We start from the raw sequence: 20,974 nt of genomic DNA on the forward strand, positions 1-20,974 counted from the left end.
GTGTTTAGTAATGTCGCATTGATCAGGCCTCTGAGCAAGTCAGCGGGACGGGGGAAGCTGCTGCTCTCATCCCCAATCCACACACACTACAGCGTGGCCCTTCTGGAGATAAAACTCGCGTCATCTGCCTTGTTTGCCCGTGGCTTTGCCCTAAGTAAGCGGGGGCTGGAGAGTTTTGTATGACTTAATGTGTAACATCTCGCCATAAAGTCGAGCTCCAGTTTATTCAGCACATGCAGGAACTGTTTCTGCAGCTACACTCGCTGTTTTTATTGTAAAACATTTCTTACCACATACAGACTATAAACAACTATATATATATATATATATTTTTTATTATTATTATTTATTTTTATTTTTTTCAATATTCGCTTAGACCTTTAACTTGCCTAAGATTTTCTCCAAAGTTTCAATAGCCCACAGGCCAAATCAATGTCACCCCGCATTTTGAATGTACCGTGTTTGTCCTGTTAAATCTTTAAACGGCAGCCTACTGTTAAACAGTTTGTTTCACAGCCAGGCCTCTGCGGCCACATATAAAAGAGCTTACATGTTGAATGGAGGGAATGGAAGAGAGAGGAGGGAAGGGGGGGAGGGGGGGAGAGAGAGAAAGAGAGGAATCAGTTGCACATTGAATCGCTGTGTTTGTAAAGCGTTTGGCTGCAGTTTGTTAAGGAATTAGTGTGTTGCCATAGATTACTATTTAGGTGCATTTGCATTTGAAAGCGCCCCAGCAATATAGAGGACCGTGGTGATCAATAGCCCTGGTGCCATATCGATCCATCCGCAGTCTGATCGATCGGCAGGAAGAATTGGACGCGCATTTCCACCCCTCTGCTCTCTGGGTTTCGGTCAAAAATGAAAAGGAAGTTGTTCGGAAATAGACGCTCCGTGCACTATAAAAATGAATTTTGGAGCGTGATAAATGTTAGTCATTTAGTTAAATTAGTTAAAATCTAATTAAGAACACAGTTTAAGTGTAATGTTGAATAATTGTTCAAAGCTAACCGCGTTATCTATTTTATTTTGATAACCAATCCCACATAAATATGTTTGATTAGTATTTAATAGTGTTGTTATGTTGTCAAATATATTTAAATAGACTGTATCATGAAATTTCCTATACATACTAACAAAGTACAAAGGGCTTCTCAAAAAACCCTTTACAATTGAATTATACAATTAATTTTGCAAGTTTAAAAACTTTTAACCAATCAAAAATGTTATTTAACACAACTTTTCAAATATGCAATATATTAGCCACTAAAATGTTGCCTCGTAAACAATCAAAATACACTGCCCTAATTGGCTAATGTCCAGCAGACGAATGAGCAGCTGAACTATTTACACTGATTCAAGATAAGTTATGAAGTTAACATGTTAAAGGACAACAATGCTGGTTTTTCTGATCAGAGTCCATATATTAAGAAATCTGTGAAAACAGTTGAAAGGTAGTACACCAATAAAAATACTTTCAAAGGCACGACAACTAAACTGTTTGTGTCAAAATAGATCATAAACAAGATATTGAGCTATCTTATAGCAGCAAAATACCCAAAATGGTTGCTGATATCACCAAGAACTCAATCGAGTTGATAATGACATTTACTTAGCTTTATTTTTTAGCAAAAGCTTTACTTTATTGGTCTGTTATAATAATAATTGTATCTCTGCAGTGTGTTATACTGAAGAAGCTTAAGTTCTTAAGAAATATTGTATTTTTTCTGGAGGTGACGAGCTGTTCCAACTCAAATGGGATGGCAATGATGTGATTCTTGCTTTCTTCCCGTATCAAGTAATGGTTGCTGTATTTTTAGTTGAGTCAACATACATTCATGTGAAAACGAAAGTGTACATTTCAGGTACGTGTTTATTTCCTGAATTTGATATTAAATAGACACCAATACGTCATGTCATCATTTGCACAACAAAGACAGTTTCAATGGAAAGTTTGTGGAAAAACTAGTTTTCCACTAGCTTGTGAAAAACTAAATAAAATTCCATAAAAAAGCAAAAAATATGGGTGAACTATGTTTTCAATATAATTTCAAATATTCTCATCAGAAGTTGGAATCACTTTCTGTTGTAGTAGCTGTAATCTGATTAGATTGATTAGTTATCTGTTCTTTGATGAATATGATAGTGATTATAATTTTGGGTGTTATATCTCGCTTAGATAATTAAAACAGGCATCAAAGTATTTGTACCCGAGGACCTCAAGGTTTGATCCTCAGGGGCCTCAAGGCTTTTGGGGCTTTGATTATGAATTAATATGTCATTCAGTTAAGAACTGTCACAAGAGTTGAGGAAGTTTCTATGTGGGAGGATGAATTTATGTTCGCAATTAGCCTTTAGCAACACTGATGCTATAGTTAAACATGCATGCAAGATTATTTCTTCAGGCGTGTGGGAGTTGTTGCCAAAGAATGACAAATCTGAGGTACACGGTTGTCAGGGAAACAGTTTATATGCCACCTTAGTAGAACAGATTTTGTTTAAAATTAGCACTATTTCACTAATGTTTTCGGCTGTATTTAATTTCTTTGACTATTTAAAGGACAGTGTTAATTTTAAGTCAAACTTACTAGCAAGTTAATTTTCTTAATCCTTTGCAAGTCGTTGCCAGTGAGTGGAACATCTTAGCTGTGGTTTTCAAGGGAAAAGACTAATGTTAAAATAAATATAAATTGTGTTTCCTTTTAACATGGCAGAACAAACTCGACGAGTGCAATAATCTTGATAATTAGGCAAAATATAGCTAAGAACATTTTAATAATGGGCAGGAATTTATCTTCGTTATCAAACTTTCTTTTCACTGTTCAAAACTGTTATTTGACTCGGTAAAACGTCTCTGCATGATCAGAATTGTCAATAGTAAGCTTCTGACAAGATCCTCCAATTAGCTACAATGTCAGACATGTGCAGATTGCCCTCCTGTGACTCCCCGTGCAACACAGAACACAGGTTAAAGTCCTGATTTGGACTTTTAATCCTCTGCCCGGTGACACACCATCATCTCTGATCTTTTCCGACTGCATGTGCACCACCAGGATTCTGAGGTCGACTGGTCAGTGCTCATTATCTGTCCCTAAATCAATGCTAAAAACTAAGGCCGCCAGAACATTTGCGTTTATGTTGCCATGCAAATCTTTGTCCTTTCTTGTATTTGTTTTGTGTTCCAGAAGCAGCGGAGGAGTGATTTCTTCACGTTGGCATTTTGAAAGCGGGTAAGCATTGCATCTTATCTGATTTTGCATGAGTGTATTTTACATTTCCTTTGCTTTTATTTCATGTCATTTATACCTGACACATTTTACTGTTTCACTGAGACGCTGTTGTGATTTTTATCTTGACAGGTTTTGTTAAAATACAATTGCTGCATGAGTTAAGCTGGAAAATGTTCTACTCAGAAATATTGATTATAATCCATATAGTTAAACCGATATAAATTTGAACAGTAACTCTATTCATTCAATTTTAACAATTGGTTTTTATCAGTGTGCACACAGCAGGCCTCTGTGCATGGATTGGCACTGGGAAGAAATGGGACAACAGGTGCAACCTAGGAAGGCCTCTCTCACAGCCTCAAAGACTAATCAATAATTCTTATAAGTGATCAAATACTTTTGTGTATATTTTTAATTATAACAAATTTAAGCTAAAACAAATATTCACATGATTTTTTTTTAAACAATATGAACGTGTTTCCAGATTAAATAAAATTGAACTAGGATAGTTAAGAGCTTTTATCTTGTAAATTCCGTAAGCGATCCCCGTGAGAATTATCCTTCAGAAACCTATCCGGGCTCAATTATCCGTCATTTGACCAAATTGGAAAAAGACAAATGCGCTCAAACAATCGCCGCCCGTCCGTCCCTGTCTTGTAATTTATCGGATAGGAAAACGCAACTGGAAACAATAACGCCGTGAAAAATGCCTACATATATTTTGTCATAAAGGTCGCGGAGGCCCTGCGGATTTATTTTTGAATGTGACAAGCTGTTAGCGACCGAACCATCACTCAGGTGCGCCGCATGTGATGTCACTGCGATCAATACAGCTACTAATCACAAACACGATCAATACAGCATCGATCTGATCGGAGATGGATTACACAAAATGTTATATGCCCGGATTAACTTCTTTGTCTTTTGGGGGTACTTTCGGCTGATTTTTTTTTTTGTTATTATTTTTTATTTTATGTGAGGCCATGAAGAAGCGCTGCTGAAGCGGTCGGTGCCTGGTTTAATGTATTTGTAAGAGGGGTGCATTAGGATAATATAAAGCCTATTAAATGTGTTGCTATGCAGCGGAATTCTAACATTTTTCTGCAGACACGTCTTTTCAACAGCAAATGTATAAATGTATGAACAAAATAAGCAAGTGTACAAATTGTATTGTTTTGAAATTACCCACATTTCAAAGACAATTAAATATCTCTAACCTCTTTTACTTATCTATACATTTAATAAGTCTACAAATAGAAAAAAAATGAGTCTGTGATTAAGTGTGTTTATAGGTGTGTGAGAGAGTAGGTGTTATCTTTTTGCTTCTGGTGGTTTCATGTCATTGTCATTTTCAGCAGTTTCAATATTTCTTCTGTTAATCAATAAATATGTTAAATTAATCAGAGAATAAACTGTTTTCAGACGAATAGATGAAACTTTCCTGACTTGTTTCTGGACAGATTCAGAATAGAAAGGCAGAACTTCACTGTCACCATTTCAAAAATAAAGCAGCTAAATACCGGTCGGCACAGCAGACATGTGGTATTGACAGGGTGAAAAAGCAACAAAGAGGGATAAAATAGAACAAAATTAAATAAAGAAAAATATATGTCATTCATTTGTGTATATTGTCCCTGGATTGTATTTTGTATTTCTTTTTTTTTACAAAGAAATGCTGTCTGTATTAGATTGACAGCATGTAGTCAAGCTTTAAAGGTTATAGAATTGGTTTCAATAGCTCGGTAAGTGGTGAGCAATAACACTATATTTTCAATAAGAGCTAAAGTGCAGGCAAAATAAACTCCCATATTCCAAACATGCGTACAAGCCAAGATACTGTGCTTTTAAAAAAAAAAAAATCTATACCACACATGCAAATAGTTATTTTTACACCCTCTAGGTCTGTCTCTGCAAAGCCTGTAAGGCCTGAAATACACACATTTATTGTATTTCACAGGCTGCTGATTAAAATGAGCATAGATTATGAAATGATTATGTGTGTGTATTATCTCCAGAGCTAGTTAAGAGCATCGCTCATTGTTCTCCTTCCACTGCCTGCCTGCTTTTTAAACCACACAGCTTTTTTCTTGGCTCTTAAGTACTCCTAACGCTGGATTTATTAGGCTTAAAGCGTTGCAGACACATCTTCCTCAAAGGGGATCAGACATTAAGCGTAGATCAAAAGGATAAGGTCTTAAAAACAGAACAATACCTCTTTGCACAACATTTTTGCTCTTATTCCCTCACGCATGTTAATGCGGGGATTGTGCATCAGACCGCTTTAAGTTTCAAATTAATTTCAGGCATTCATGCGCTGCAAGAATTCTCTTGCAAACGGACCTAAGGGGGGTTATTGAACTCGCCATTTTGTTGCTCACAAAACACGACGACAAAGTTATCTTAAGAATTCCAGGTAACAGTTTCAAATATGTTGATTACGAACCAAAACATGCTGGAAGTGTTTTCTTTCTACTTTTTTTTTTTTTTTTTTTTTTGGAGACAGAAAAGCGGAGGCGTAGAGCTACGTTTTAAAATGCAGGCTCACTCTGCTGTGCTTTTGTGGTTTTCACAGACAGGGCTCACTGTATGAAACAGTGACACAGCTTGAGGGGAGATGATGGACTGCTTGGCTGCATCAGTAACATTCAGATGCGTACACAAACAAAAACAAAAACAAAAAAAAACACACAAGTGATGACCTACTACTATACTAGTCATCCTGGCTCAGGCATCAAACACTTCCCCCCCCCGCCCCCCCCCCGTTTTGCTTCAGCTGCAGCACTTTATTTGCGAGCTGGAATTTTTCCTTCTAGTATCACTTTACCGTCTTGTGATTTGTTCCTTACATTCATCGGAGGAGTTGACAAACCTCTGTTGCAAACTATAAGTGTCAGAGCATCACAACTGTGGAACTACGACTGACTCCTGCTCCTCGCCCCCCCAATCTGAGTCCACCTACCCATGCGTGCCCCCGACACTCCCTCAATGCCTCGCTTCAACCAACCCCTCCCCTTGTGAAACTCCCACCCTCCACACCCCATAGAGCACCCGTTGCTAAGCGACAGAGGGAGAGAGATGGATTGAAGAGACATAGTCAATCAATTCTACAGAGAGGGTGAGAAAGAAATGGAGGAGGGTTGGGGGGGAGTAAAGAAAGAGGGAGAAACAGAGAAGAGAAAGAGAGGAGGACAGAATGCAGAGTGATTGTAGTCGTATTAAGGCTCCAGTTGAGGCTAAAGATGCTCCTTCCAAACATCTATCTTTGTTAACTGTATCGTGCCTCTGAAAATAAATCCATCTCTGCAGCTGTCCACCCTTCCATCTTTGTCCAAGTGCTTTCCTTTAATACTTTTATCACCACAAATTACAGTCTGCACAAGCAGCTTGTGTTTAATATTCCCTCACTCAAAAGAGAGTTAATTGTATATTGCAAACGCTCTTTCTCCCCGGGCTTCCTCTCTTTCTCCATTAGTCACTGCTGCACACACTCTCACACACGCACACACACATGCATACACACAAACATGCAGATGCCCAGCAATACCACATGCCCCTCCATGTCTGTGTGTGTGTGTGAAGCTGGGTGTTGAGCGCATCGACTGAGTATCGATCCCACCACTCACCTCCCTGCAGTCAGCTCTTGTCCTACATAGCATGCCCTGTCTGATTTCTCCCTTAATGGCTTTTATCCAGCTCCAATCTTTATTTAAACTGAAAAGTAGGAATTAGCACCCACTTCTATCCTGGTCTCTCTTACCTTTTTCTTTTCAGCATCGTCCCGGAGTTTGAATCGGTGAGTATTGGTCCATTGACCCCTTCTTTCCCCCAGCTACAAATGCCTTCCCCACATGGAAATGTGCTGGACAGCATTTTATTTCCATTTCTCCTGAGTTCCCACTGTTCCTTATATGCCTCATATATAGATACAGTGCAGCATGCAGTGCTGTAACTTATGTTTTCTTCTCGTATTGATAGACCCGCCCTGCGCTTTGTTGTTTCACTGTGAGTTTGGTCTTTAAACTAAAAATGTCACCATAGAAATTACAAAAGATGACCGTTGCGGCCTTAAGTCGGATGTTTTTGAGTTACTTTTTATTGAAAAGTAACTTCAATAACTTCATAGTATAAAACATGTTTTCATGTCACCGTAATACAATTTTTCTTTTCCAAATCATTTCAAGTTCATGCGATGGATTTACAAAAAGAAAAATCTGAGCTGCAACAGCTTTTTTAGGACTTACACAAGACACCAAATCCAACTAAACTTCGAAAAAATTAATTAAAAACAACAATAAAAGATAAACATACAGGTAAAATTGGTGCATTAGAACAAGACGCAAAATACATGAAGAAAAGTGTTAACCGACATATGCCGCATAAATTGATGTAAATTCGTGGCTCTTAACCTGTTGTTCTACTGCAGGTGGTAAGCCCACTCCTCTTGAAAGTACACAGAAAAGAAGGTGGCGACTCACAAATTACAAGCACTGTAGCAGTTTGCAGCTGATTATGAAGTAGTCCTCAACTGCAGTAATGCGGGCATTTCTCCGGATTGCTGTGGTGAAGAAAGAACAGATTTACTGGTCCTCACACCTCACCTAAGGTCATGAGATATAGATCATGCCTGAAAGCATGCATAGTATCTCTGGATCAATTCTCTCTTTAAGCCATCAAAACATTTACACGCATGCATACACTGAACTGCAAGTAGGTTTGCAACTTGGAGTTAAGGTCATGCCTAAGGAAGAAAACTGAACAATGTTCTCATCGCCAAAAGACACTCTTCTCAGAGTCAAGCTAGCAGAGCAGAGGGAGCTAATTGTGTTTGTCAACAATTCTTCTTACTTTGTTTGCAAACAGCTTGAATAGGTGCATAAGTCAAGTTTACACGCTGAATGCTGAATCTCTGATTTGAAGTTGTTTTCCTGACATGCTATATTTGCCAAAGCATGTCCTCTATTCTGGTACTAAATCATTCAGTTTTAGACTCATCTGTCCAAAGTGCATTACTCCAAAAGTTTTGATATTTGTCTAGAGCAGGGGTCTCAAATTCAATTTACCCGGGGGCCGCTAGAGGCAGAGTCTGGGTGAGGCTGGGCCGCATAAAGGATTGCACAAAAAACATTTTAAAAATATCCTCAAATGTCATCAACATTTAATTATTTCTCCAATACATGAACTGTATGGAGAACCAAAACTGACATAATAAGAATTAAAAACATTTAGGTTTTCCTTTTCCTTACACATGAGTTTCTGTCAAGTAATGTATAAATTTTCTTTATTTCCCCTAAACATGCGTTTTTGTCAAGAAAAATAGATATTTTGCTTTGTCTATTTTTTTTTTTTTTTGCTTCTCTCTTTTCTGCACTCTGTATTTCTGCTTGCTGTTTTTCCATTTGCTGTTTTTCTGCTGTATCGTGATGTTAATGAGGAGAACTGCCTTCTATGTTTAATATTGACCAATAAAGCTTTCGAACCAACGTCACTGCGTCAGACGTTGTGGGGCGTTTAGGTGCAGTCGCTCGGTGCCATCTTTCCAGGCCACAGACCAAAACAAACTTTATCCCGGTGGTTTTATTGTGTTACCGACTGCAGTGAAGTTTGTTTCAAGTTGGATATTGGATTTTCCAATATCCGCCGAGCAAGCGGTGTTTAGCTCAAGGTTGATCCGATTTATGAACGCTAATTTCGGCCAGTCGTTCACTAGCTCCCTCCTCAGCCTCGGAGGTTCACTTCACTGCAGTCGGCAACACAATAAAACCACCGGGACAAAGTTTGTTTTGGTCTGTGGCCTGGAAAGATGGCACCGAGCGACTGCACCTAAACGCCCCACAACGTCTGACGCAGTGACGTGACGTTGGTTCCAAAGCTCTATTGGTCAATAGTAAACATAGAAGGCAGTTCTCCTCATTAACATCACGATACAGCAGAAAAACAGCAAATGTAAAAACAGCAAGCAGAAATACAGCGAGCAGAAAAGGGAGAAGCAAAAAAAAGACAAAGCAAAATATAAATTTTTCTTGACAAAAACGCATGTTTAGGGAAAATAAAAAAGAAAATATATACATTACTTGACGCAAACTCATGTGTAAGGACGGTCCTCCACAGAACTGCAGGATTTGGCTTTGACAAAGATATGATGAGGGTGTGACAAAATGTAGTTTATTCCACTTGGCGTCGCTCTTGTTCTACGTTTTATAGAAGTCTTTAGCCAGCTAGCAACGTATGGAGAACGTCTCGACGCGTGACGTCATTACCGCTTCCACTTGTCACAAGAGTGCGGCGGATGACGAGCAGCCCGGTAGCAGTCGCCTTTCTCTGCGTTTGATCGTGACATTTGTTAATGGTAGAAAGTACCGGAATGGCGACTGCAAAAAAAAGGCAATTGGTACCGGACTGTTCCATCATCCCCCGCACTATTGTTACAAGCGTAGTGTGCATGAAGTCAGTGTAGCTTTGGCTAGCCTAGCACCGAATGTCAGCCATGACGAGGAACGGCGGGCGGGACTTCAGAGGTCCGCTCACCCTGCGGGCCGCACTAATATACTTTCACATCAAGGTGGGAGCCACGAGACATCGTCCTGCGGGCCGCGAGAACGAGACCTCTGGTCTAGAGCTTTCTTCTGTAAGTGTAAGTTAAATCACTGCAGTCTTTTCCTGATTGTACAGTCACACACTTTGACAACAGGAGTCTGCCATTACTCCTGTGATGACATTTTAAGGTTTTTGGAGACTTCTTTTAACAACTTAAAGTGTAATTTTATAAACTTAAACTTTGAACAGCCAGACCTGGGCGTGTTGGCAGGGATTTTCAATATCCTTAAAATTGTGAAAACTTTTTTTTCTCCACACATAGATGATTTCCGATATGTTTCAAACTTCGTTCAGTCTTCAAAAGATGCTACAGCCTTCTTCCTGGAGGCTTCAGACAGCTCTTTAGGTTTTACCATGTCAGTCACTCTTGTTTCGTCCATCAGAACAACACCAAACTAAATGTTTGAGGTTTAAACAGGGCAAATCTCTGTCAAAAATCTGAGTGATGACTTTCTCTACATCTGAACTCAATCTGTGTGTGTGATTTTAGCCATAGCACAAGTGAGTAAGTGTTGTGTTCTTCTAATTTGTTCCTCACTAGTAGCTACATTTTTTTATTAACAAAAAATCTCTAAGGTCTTTTGCTCAGATTTTATTGTTTAATTATATTACTGGAATTTTTCAGTAATATCAAAATTCATACTGTCTATATAGTCACATATGTTAGAGAAACACCCAAGATTTTATAGGGTGTGTAAATTTTTTACATGTTGGTAAAACAAACTCAATTATGAAGAAAAATAGAACAAGAACAACATGCCTGTGGTAAAAAGCTGTGAACTGAAGCCTCTCGGCTTTCAGCCACTGAAAACGCTGCACAGCCTCTCTACCGATTTACTTTTTTTCTTTAGCATAAAAAATTTATCCTCAGTAAACTTCAGTGTATAATCAAGCTAACCATAATTTTTTTGTTTTTTTTTTTATTTCAGGTTTTTATATTCCGTGAGTTTTACTCTCCGCTTTAATGCAGCAGTTTGCCTCTTTTGCCAAGCAGAGGCAGACCCAGGGTGGAGCAGGCCCTAGTGAGGTCAAAGTGCAGAGTATAAACCGCCGCTCCAGAAGGGTTCAGGAGTAAGGGAGAAGTCACTCTTCAGTTGTTCCCCAAACCGGGTTTCACTGCAAAATCTGGTAAACTTCTGTATTAATGCAGCTCCTACTTCATGCACACATTTGTTTCTGTGTCCGTTGACTCTGTTGTCGTCAGTCATAAGTGGGTTCATCAGCTGAGTGGAGTTAGTTAAAAGGCTTGCATTCACACATCATGCACTGTCATAGCAACAGGGCAGACATCCTGGCCCTGGAATGAGCTGTGTTTATTCTGCACACACAACTTTTCATATTGATGGACTTCCCTTATTGTGATCAGACAGCCACAGCCCGGGGAGGAACCCTGTGCGTGCCGTCACCCCCTTTTCGATTTGATTTGATTTGTTGCTCATAGAGCAAAGTGACGGGAGACACTCTTATCTTGGCTGAGCAGAAACAAGCCGTACCAAATAAGACACATTGGGCTATCTGTGCTGGCACACACAATAGGGATTAATTGATCTTCTAATACCACAGATAAATCAATCCCTTCCTTCCCCCCAGTGAGCTCTCCGGCCAATTGGACTCCCCGCCTTTTGATCCACGCGCCACATTCAGCCAATGGCAGGAGCTCGGAGCTTGACTGACAGCGATACCGGAGAGAGCCCGAAAAGAAGGTAAGGGAGAAGAAGTCCATCAGAAAGCCATTGGCAACGGGAGTGAAAGTGTGGGTAAGCAATCCGCAGAGAGCACGAACACGCACAGAGGTGGAGTGAAGCTGCAGAAAGCAGGTAGAGCGTCGCTGTGATTGCTGAGTGATTTAGAGAGGAAGCGCTTGTTCTCAGGTGTGCCAAACCGACTAAAGCGTCACTTAACTGGAAACAAAAGCAAATATTAAACTGAGAGGTTTTTTCTCTTGATGTTAGCGATCACATATCCTCATAAAACAAAAAAATCCTCTCTGTAGCTGTTCTCCTGGAGGCTACTTCAAGCTCTATCACTGGCCGAGACATCAGCCATTTTCTCCCATCTTATCTCCACCTTCGTTTGATCCATCTCCATTAGACCCCCCCTCTCTACCCCCACCTCCCTTACACAGCCCAGCACCACCGTCGTTCTCAGCCCTCTCGCTTCTTTTTGTTTCTCTCCCACCCTATCTTTGTCTTACCAGAACCTTGGCATTTCTGTCATTCCCACAAACACCGTTTTCCTCATGCAGCTCATATAATAACGGGCTAAAAATATGCCTTCTGTGTGTGTGTGTGTTTTTTTTTCCCTTTCCAGTATTGATTTTGCCCATAGCATTGTCTATGGAGAGCAAGAGAGGAGAGAGACAGAAGGCGGGGGAGAGAAATGAAGTAGAAACAACTGGGAAAAGAATTGCTTTCTACGTATGTGGTAATGCTCTCACCTTTCCTATTTTACTTTAAGTGGGAAGCTATACCCTACTTTACCTTAGTGCAGTACCTTTCAATTAAAAGGTAACTGCGGTCAGTGTGTTCCTCTCTAGCACATCTTTACCTCTCAGCATCTCGGAGCAGCAAGACGTTTACACACTGTAGGCATTTAATAATAACCTGCTGAAATTAGAGAAACCCTACCACTGCAAATATGCTCCAGATCAGCTTTTCAGGGAAAATGGTTGGCTCTTTTGGCACTGGTGTGTAATGGGAATGGAGAGAGTTGATCAATAGGCTATTGATCGTAGCCGGCCAGAGTCTGGGGAATTGAGAATGAGAATAGAGGAGAGTCAGGGTAGGGGGTTGGCTCCAGGTTGAATTTTTAAAAACGCTCTATTTCAGCGATGACAAATAGTCTATTTGAAAAAAGAGAGACAAAGGCGGAGGGAGGGAGGGATCGTCATGAAGACTTAGAGAACGGGTCTCTGCTTGCGGTTTCTCTCCAAGCGGAGAACTGAGATCTCCCCATTTCCTAGAAGTTACAGTATTTTGGGCGAGAGATGCTGAACTACAAAAGACAAAGGGAGCGGGGACTTCTCAGGCTACAGCAGCAGCTTGTACTCTGGCTGGAAGAAAAGAGGAGGAGGGAGGGAGGGACGAGGTTGTTAAAAAATCCTTATGGTCTCTTGCAGGGAAAAAAAAAAGGTTTAAGACGAGGCTGAAGAGGAATAGAATAATTCATTTTGTGGACAGCAAATTTAGTTTGCATAAATCTATATTTTGGGAGCAGGATTGTCTTATGTTTACACCAAGTGAATGTTCATGATTAAACCTTCCAAGCTGAGCTATTCCCACAGAATAAAAAGTTCATGCTCTTTTGTGTAATCACAGAGTCAACAGCATGTAAGACGGCATTTGGATTATGCCAGTGTTGAAGCAAAATACATAAAGCGCAAACCATGCAATCTCGATGCCTTTCCCCACACCTTCTAACGGACATAAAGACTTTTGTGCATCCTTTTTCATTTTTGGAGGTTGATTGTGTACTAAACTTGATAAAGGGCCGAACATTAAAACAGCACAATAATAAATGTTGCCTCTTCGAACTATATTGGTTGCACAGAAATGAAGGAAGTTGAAAGACAGTAGTAATCACAGAGATTGGGTAAGCTTTAAAAGTCTCGCATCAAACCAAAAGTTATTCCTTGATTCCTGCAGAACTTTAGTGGCCCTGCAAAACAATTTATATTTCTCCTATTGATACCTATGGAAATTAATAATTATACAGAACTGTGAAGTAGAAGGAAAAAAAAGTCTAAATTTTTATACCAAAAAAATCTGAGTTTTTCATGTAACTGTATTATTTCTTTAGTTTGTTTTTTACTAAAACTCAATATAACCAGTTGTTTTAGAAGCAATCTGACTTGAGTATCAACCCCACCTGTGCTATTTTAATTTTTGTATATATGCTCTGTGAAGGCTGCAGAGGTTTGTTAGAGGACAGATAACACCATGAAGGCCAGGGAACATAGCAGACAGGTCAGGGAAGTAGAGTTGGGGTGTAAAACAACACTGCATATCAAACGTGCATGTAGGAAACACAGCAAACACGCGAAAGAGCTCTGCTATGATGAAACCAAGCCCTGAGTTTTTTGGTCTTCAGGAGTAACATGCTTGGCAGAAAAATACCACATTCTAAACACCAGGTCCACAGTGAAACAGGGTGATGGCACCATCATGCCGTGGGAATGCTTTTATTCCACCAGGTCATCAGATCTGATAGAAAGACAAATGACGCAAAACTTAGTCCAATCATGGAAGTAAGTTGTTTTGAGAGTAGAAAGCTGGGGTGGAGGTTCCCCCTCTGGCAGGAGACTAACACAAAGATGCCGAGAGCTACAAGGGCATGATGAACTACATGAAAACACATTAATGTCTTTTAATGGCACAGATAAAGTCGATAATCTAATTGGGAATCTGTGACAGAACTTAATTATTAGTGTTTGCACATGCTCTCCATCCAGGCATGATGGAGAAACCTGAGTTGCAAGACGTGCAAAGCTAGTCTCACTAAATAAAAAAATCTGATTCAGAAAAAATTTAAGGCACATATAACTATGCTTTTTTTTTACAACTGCACTTTGTGTCAATCTATAATATGAACTCCTAGAAAAGACATTTGTGTTTATAATTTCAATTGCTATGAACTGTCTTGAGAGGCACTGTATAAGTCTGTGTGACATACATGTACAGAGGTCGGTTAACATGCATCAATTTTAAATGCTGCTCAACTCTGCAGGCTAAACTCCAAGCAGTTAGAGCACCAGTCTGTAAACACCCCAGAGAGGAACCTATATCTCCGTAAAAATTCAGTTGTAAATAATGTATTGAATGCAAACTTCAGGTCCACAGGGAGATATGGATAGGCTCATTACTCTTTTAGTTCTCTGGCCTTTTACGTAGTCCACCCAGCTCTCAACAATCGACTCCAGATGCACCCTCTATCTGTTTTGATTTAAAGCTGCTTTTACCTGCGGATATTGTTATGGATATAGGTATTGTTTTTTTGTTTTTTTTTGTATTTCCTACACATCGCCATGAGGTTTGAAGGCTGTTAAACTTGTGCACCCACCCACATGTCTTGGGCCCGGCGCGCATGCACGTGGGAGTGCGTGCTCCGTCTGTGTGCCGGTAGTGGAGGTGAATATGTGTCTGCCTGCATCTGTGTGTCCTGTCCGGGGTGCATTGATCTCGAAGCAGGATGTCAAACATTTTAGCGCCGATCCCGTCCTTGTTATTGCCTCACACAGCCGGGTTGTTAATGCATTAAAAATCGTTTGTCCCCAGCTTTCCAAACTCATCTCACCCTACTGCCCTGAGCAACACAAGAATACCCCTCAGTTGTCGCATATGCAACGCTGCCGCCCCCCTCCCTCCCTCCCTCCACCGGTTGTTTCTATCCACATCCCTCCATCTTCTGTCTCAATCAATCTTTACGACACCCGGTTGCATCTCGCTAATGTTTCCGGACTTGACCGTATCCCCGTTCAAAAATTCTTAATTAAGCCCGTTCTGTATGTTTACTGTTGAGCAAATTGCAATCTGACAGGGATAATAAAACATTGGCGAGAGAAGGGGGCAAGAGGAGCATGTGGTACGACCCTTACCTCTTTCACCTGTCCCTATCTCCAGCCCTGCTTATCTCCCTCCATCCCCACCTCCTCATATCTCCTCTATTTTCTACTTCACAGGTTTTCAGGAGGAAAGGGAGGGGACGGCAGAGAGATACAGTCTTTTGGCACCAGCTGCTGAGAGTCTTCTCTCCACCGCTGTCAGAGTGGCTGTTTATTTTAAAATGCTCCCGTGGTGCCACGTTGATACGTCTTGGCAACCCCGCTCAACCTACCCGCTTCTCAACTCTGATAATTAAGATTCATGAACCTGCCTCCATGTCAACTCTTACAGATGTGAGTCATATATCTGCGTTCACATCAGCATCTTTCTTCATTTAGATATCGACTCATATAGTGCTCTCACATTCTGCGATCTATAGCCGCGCGCAGTGTGTATTATATCTCTATTTCTGCACGGTTTTGTCTGGTCACTTGAGAGCAGCCGTTTGCTCTACGCTTCAGAGTGATGGGGACGAGGGGAGCATCGACGAGGATTGCGTTAGCCGCATGGCTTAACACCAACTGCTAAAGAGCTCCAAAAACTATGACGGAGGCTTTAATTACTTTAACTATACCAGCAGAGGCGCACTGATTTTTACAAACGGAAAAAAGCTATTCAAACCAATCTGGTTATTTTGAATCAAGAATGTGACTTGACTGTGATTAACCGCATTGTTAAATCAATTTCACCAGTCAAATTCAAGTCTTAAAATAATAATGATATTAATTAACAAGATCACTTAAATAGACCATGCCTGACAACATGAAGTAGGCTAAATGCAATCAAAAAGCAACAAACATCACTGACATCTACCAGTCTAGACAGATATTTCTAAGTCTTAGGAGCTCCAGTGAATTACAGAGTGAGCTTTTGTCCACAAAAAGAGAAATCATCCACTATTCCCTATTCATCCACAATTAAGCTACTTGGACACTTTCGGCTAGAAAGATAAAAATTAAAGCTCTCTTCCTGTTCTGCTCATTCAGATGCTTTTTTGGTTCCTCACTACACAGTTTCTCACTCATTATGTTGTAATTTACAGCATCATTTTGAACATCTTAACTTTTTAGACTTGACAACAAAGGTTTTAAATGTATATTTAAAGCATTTTCATAATGAAAATAAAAATAAATTTCTGATTTAGGGAGAGGAGGAGAGAAACCACCAAACCTTATTTAGTGCTGAATATAGTGAGACTGGCCAATATGGGCAACAGTGATTAACAGGTATTGACTACATTATTACAAAGGCAAAATAAAAGTGCTTTGCTTGATTTTAATCTCTTTCTGTTATTTTTGTTTAGCATAAATGCCTATTTGTATTTCTAACAGGATAAATATTACACTTTATCCCTTTCTAAATTGAAATGTGGAAGTAGCCTACAACAATTTGTTTGCATGCCAAAATTTAATGTTTAAAGATTAAAAGACAAAGGTTCAAATGTTAAAATAATATACTGATGCAGTTATAGACCTGGCATGCATTTATTTAAAAAAAATCCATACATTAAAGACTTGAAGCTTGACTATGAGTTAACTCTTAGATTTCAAACCTGACTTGGAGTTGAGACTTGACTTGGAAAAAATTACCCAGTCAGAAAATGGCTTACAAGATAAAAGACATACAACTAAACTCATCTATATATGCAGCCAGAGAAACAATTAAACAGTTTTCAACAACTGGAAACGACAATAACCAATTTTTATCTCGTTTTTACAGCCAAGATCAACAAAATCTCCTAAGCTTGTTGTTAAAGAACCAAAACCTGCCATCCCATTGTGTCTCCATAGCGACGATTTGTTTTAGGGGTTTTGCTCACATCTTACCAGGGGTCCCAGTTATTACACAGGGTGCTGTTTATATAAGCTACGTTTATGCTAACTAACATAATCAGGTTTGGGAGGCCTATGTGTTGCAATTCAAGTGATCAGTAAAGACATTGATCATTGTTACAAGGAGATACCAAAACGAGTCTAACACCTTTTTGCATCTGTAGTGAAAACAGTTCAGATGATGAGATCCTCTGTTTGTCTTCCAGCACCGCCAACAAATGACACCATCTGAAGAAATATAGAAGAAAAATAGTAAAACAATTGTAATGTATGAACCAATTGCAAAGCTTTATATTTCCAGATTGTCAGCTTGAAACGGTCAAGACTGTTTGCAGTAAAGTAGTAAGTATGCTTCTCATAAAAGAACATGACAAGAAACATCTGCACATTCTCCAATAAATATTCAATATATTGTTTTCTTGTTTTTATTTAAAATATGTTGAATTCACTGCACACTAGTTTACATTTTACATAATATTTCTGAAAATTGGGTTGAAATAATGAACTCATTGTTTTTATCAGAACATTATGTAACTGCATTGCAATCCACTGTAGGTCTCACATGCAGTCTCAGACATAAAACGGTTCAAATAAACCTGGAAGAGCTCTCGCTCAGCTACAAAACCACAGACTGAAGGTTTTTAAAAGGGCATTGCGTGGAGCACAACAACACGTTGTGGAAACTGGGTCAGTTGTATCCAAAGCACAACATCAGGCAGACCAAACGCGACCACACGCTCAGAAGATCAATACATCAAGCTTTGTTTACTGAGAGACAGAGATGCAGCTTCATCACAGACATAGAAATTCCCTGGAAAAAAAAAAGAATGCAATCAGCGAATGCATGGCTGAGGGAAGGCTGTGTATCGGCTAGGTCAGAGGAACATAGCATCTCTGAGACACTCACAAGGAGAAGTAACAATGTAAAAAATGTGAGACCACAGACATGTTGACAACAGAGGATTTTCAGAAAAGGAGGAAAAAATCCTGACGGTGATTGGAGTTTGTATCAAAGCCCTGGTCTGAAATATTTTTTTGTCTTTGTAATCAGACTAAATATGCAATCTGCTTACTGTGACAACAAAAATAAACTTAAACACAAATAGAAGCTAAATAAGAACTGCTCGAAGTTCAAAACACAGGAATGCCTGAGTTAACAACTTATTTTAATATGCATACTCTGGTAACTCGACATATGTGAACAAAGAAGGTAGGAATGAATAAATTATGATTCTGAAAGAATGTTTCTGACACATTTTGAACAATAATGCCTTTCGTTTGATACACCAATATAAAGCAAAACATGGGTTTGCAGTAGAAGATACTTTTTGATGGGTTTTCTTGAATAAAATCTACAAAGTGTGGAGTGCATTAATATTCAAATTCTCTTATTTAAATTAAGTCCAGTATAATTAAATAAAAAATTTAAAAAGATTGGGCATGTGTGTAATTTATTATGTGAATATATTTGGATGTTCAGGAAAAGCTTCAGAGGTTTATGTAACTAAACATTAGTGAAAAAAATATATACTGGAAAGCCAGTCAGAACATTTTAACAAGAACAGCAACCAAGAGGCCCACTGCAACTCTGGAGGAGCTGCAGAGATCCACAGCTCTGGAGGAAGAATTTACTCACTCATCAACCATTGGATGCATTCCACAAACTGGGAAAAAAATTTTTACCAGGGATTAGAAAGCAGGTCAGAGTTAATGGAAAGATGAATGGAGCTAAACGCAGGGAAGAAAACCAGAAAACTTGGTGTAAACAACTTGAGACTGAGATAGCCTCACTTTCCAACAGAAAAGCAATTATTACCAGAGGAGACTGATCTACAAACTCGGTCTTGGATCAAAGCAAATACATGTAAAAGAATAGACGGACCAAGTCCAACTGAGAAACTGTGGTAAGACGTGAAAATTGATGTTAACAAATCCGTATATCAAATTTGAATGAGCTTGAGACGTTTTGAAAAACAGAAAAAGACAAACTCCCAAAGACCTTACAACTGTAATCGGGATATGAGTGGTGCTGGAAACAAATGCGTCACATTCTTCTGAATTTCAAAAACCATGTAACATTGTAATTTTGCTTAAGAATTACACACTTGTCTTGGTCTACCATAAAAAATCTCATTAAAATTACTATGTTTTTAAGATGGAAGCATGTCAAAAAAAATTTAAGGGATGTGGATATGTATGTAACTATTCTGTGAATAGTAAAGTGAATTGGTTGTATTTGTCACTTTATTTTGAATTGATTTTCCAGGTAAATTTCTAAGTAATACTCCCATAAACTTTTCTTTACACTTATAATAAAAACAACTGAAAAGTCCAGTTTTTCTTTACTTAATGTACTGCAGGCACATCTCCGCTTGGTTCATGGGTAAATACTTTTAAAAAAGCTCCAATGGAGCACCTGACTGACAGGTGCAAAGCCCTGTGGGATGGCGCTGTTGTGTCTTACACTTGGCTGAACATATACAGCACATCAGAGGTGCAACAAATCCATCGCTGACTGCCAGAACCTTTCAGAGGGCTCCTGTGCCTGTGAACAACACATCTTCAGGTTTTTCCACACCTCAAACCTGATGCGTCTGACACACCGACACGCACGAATGAAATGTAGCCTCGCAAACCAGCGTGTGTGACTTGTGGCAAAGAGAGTGGCAAAGTGTGTCTCTGAAATTAGTCCAGGTGTGTGTGTATGGTTCGGTGTGGGGCGATTGTGTCTCTATAGCGTCTTCAGAGCGGTTAATCAGAGTAGGGGTTGAGGAGAGTGCCACAGTGAAGAGTCCTTGAGCCCTCTCTCCTGTGTTGACACCTCTTAACCTCAGTCTATCATCTCTCACATTCACACACTCCACTTCTATTGACACTCGCTTCTCTGCAGCTCTCCAAAGACCCGAGGAGAATCCACTACAGTGATTGCCTGTGCAAAGGGAGAGTCTGGGAGCTTGCAGAGACCAGGGGGATTATATAATGCGCAGACATACAGAACAATAAGCGATCGGATTTAGGAGTTGTTTGGCTCCTATAATCGGCATTTCTCAGTGGACAAGCAAGAAAATCTTTCAGAGAGCATGATAGCTTCAACCTGCTTGTATTAGTTTCTAAATGGATTTCTCCTTCTGTGTTTTCCGTCTCAGCAGGACGCTCGTGGAATCTGTGTCCACTACTGTCACTGGCCAATGTAAATGGGGTCAGGAGCTGGAGGTCAACTGTGAAGAGGTCAAAGGTGGCCAAGCAGTGGGTCTTGTTAAAATACCTTTTAGCTTCCTTCAGGGATATTATGTAATGGCTCTGGGAATAGGTGGGGCTGCATGTTGGCTTTATAGTGGTGGAAGTTGGGTGATATATGCCTTCTGCTTTAAGCCGGACACATATCCACCGCCCTTTAAAAAAAAAAAATTCAATACAGCAGAAGCGCTGACAGGTCAGCAAGAGATCAAGCCTAAAAAACCGCGTTTATGTATTTTTTGTTTTGAATAGTCAATCTTTTAAGAAGAACCCCTAAGACCTATCTAACATTTAGCAGAGATAAACTGATCAGGGTTTTAATGACTAATCTGGAACATGCAGATATTTTTTTATCACCAATTTATTTTAGTTTTGTAATTAAGCACTTATCAGCAACAGAGATTAACCGGAAGAGAAAAATATGCTGCAGTTTTCTTGAAGGAAGTGTAGGATCTAAAGGAAAATGAGTGTCATAAAGAACCAG

The 20,974-nt window shown here is 39.6% G+C and overlaps 1 long non-coding RNA gene across 1 annotated transcript; it reads left to right on the top strand.

The window, feature by feature from the left end:
* Positions 1-9,269: 9,269 nt before the first annotated feature.
* Positions 9,270-20,760, top strand: LOC103463646 (uncharacterized). The gene is made up of 3 exons (XR_014087331.1): positions 9,270-10,949; positions 11,412-11,524; positions 15,499-20,760. It is a non-coding gene; the product is annotated as an uncharacterized LOC103463646 (long non-coding RNA).
* Positions 20,761-20,974: the final 214 nt, after the last annotated feature.

Source organism: Poecilia reticulata, chromosome 4 (assembly GCF_904066995.2).
Source record: "Poecilia reticulata chromosome 4, P_reticulata-male-v2, whole genome shotgun sequence".
NCBI lineage: Eukaryota > Metazoa > Chordata > Actinopteri > Cyprinodontiformes > Poeciliidae > Poecilia > Poecilia reticulata.